Below are 1,789 nucleotides of genomic sequence, written 5' to 3'. Positions count from 1 at the left end.
GATCACGAAACCACCAGAGATCATTCCTATCGTGCCAAACGCCAGTCACTATTTGCTGGCTGCTGCCACCCATCAGTGTAGATTATTATCTGGCGAAGCAGTCGAAACGGGTGTGCAATAGGCATCGAGGAGGTCACTAGGGAACTCTTCGAGTTTTGAAATTTTTCCCCCTCATGAGGCGGTATCAGTTTTAGGCCGTTTCCAAAGACCGCTAGGGTGATTTTTTTCATGAATGACATTTGAATTATGTAGAAACGTACAATTACAGCTTGTTAGAACCGGGAGACCTTTAGGAACTGGATCGAGTTCACCAACCTTATAGAGAAAACTGGATGCTCAGAGACGAGGAGGGACAGAGTTAGCATCAGAGCCTCGTTTTTCGCCTCCCCAGGCTGGTGAACTTCTCACTAATTCACGCATGACTAACGGGCGAGGTTTTCCTCTAATTGTCAGACAAAACCGAGATGGACCATATTAAATAAAACTTAAAGGCCTCTGCAACCCCAAGGCCCCAGAGATAATCATTCACAGCCAAGTGTATTTCTTCTGCGCTCCCCTCCCCTAATACAAATAGAAACATTATTATCTTACCTTGTATTTTTCACATTTTCTTGCTTATTTCATATGCATATATTTGGAATGTATAATGCGTAATATACACGTTCTACTTTGCTCCATGTGATTCTACAGATTTTCCAACACATACCACTTTCAATCATCTTCTTATAAAAATTAATACGTATAAATTATCAAAGCACATGTCCATTCCAAAACAACCCCTACAAAGTCACATGCAACAGAAAATGAAACTCTCTCCACCTCCCCCTAAAAGTTTATAATCCAATTCCCATAAATTCCCACTATTAACTAGTGTACACCGTTCAAACTCTGATCACAACATGCACACATTTAAAATTTATTATAGGTTGGGACCATACTTTGCATAGTACTCGGTAACTTTATTTGTTCACTCAGTAACATCTCGTGAACATTTTTTATGTGAGTACAAATAAATCCACCTTATCTTTTTTAAGGGCTTCGTAAAATGGAATTGTATTGACTGTGGTGAAATTGGGGAACCTTTTGTTTCTTAATTTTTGTCGGTTTCTTCTGTGAACTCCCTGTTTATGTTTTTTTTATTATTTAAAAATTGATATGTAGACACTTTCTGCATTATATGGCTAGTAACCATTTGTTATAAACATTGCAAATATTTGCTTGTTTGTCCTTTTTTCACCCTTTGTTTCTGGTGTCTTTTTAATTCCTATACAAAAGTTTTAAGTTTTTATGTAAACAATACTGTTCGGTTTTTCCTTATTTCCTAGCCCTGATGTCAGGCAAAGAAAGAAATCCATGATTAAAAGGACATACAAAAACACTCGACTTTTTTCCTGATACTTGTGTGGTTTTAAGTTTTTACACACTTAAATAAGCAAGGCACACAATGACTAATGATAGATCTCGTGATCTGCGCAAGCACGTGTGCACACACACAGAGATAACTCTGGGAGGTGATAGATATGTTAATTAGTTTGATTGCAGTAAGTGGTAATCATTTCACAGCATATACCTATATCAAAACATCATATCGTACACCTCAAATATATGCAGTTTTTGTCAGAAATAAATTTAAAACATAGCGTGGGAATTGAAGTAGGAAAGGTTATGTTTGAGTCATTGCTCTGTTAATTTCTAGCTGTGTAACCTTGGGCAGAGGGTTTTTCCTCTCTGTGCCTTGATTTCCCCATCTGTAAATAAAGGCTTAAAAATAGAGAAATGCCAAGGATTA

Source organism: Crocuta crocuta, unplaced genomic scaffold (assembly GCF_008692635.1).
Source record: "Crocuta crocuta isolate KB4526 unplaced genomic scaffold, BGI_CrCroc_1.0 scaffold241, whole genome shotgun sequence".
Classification (NCBI taxonomy): domain Eukaryota; kingdom Metazoa; phylum Chordata; class Mammalia; order Carnivora; family Hyaenidae; genus Crocuta; species Crocuta crocuta.
The sequence above is the reverse complement of the archived record's forward strand: the minus strand, read 5'-3'. Positions refer to the sequence as shown.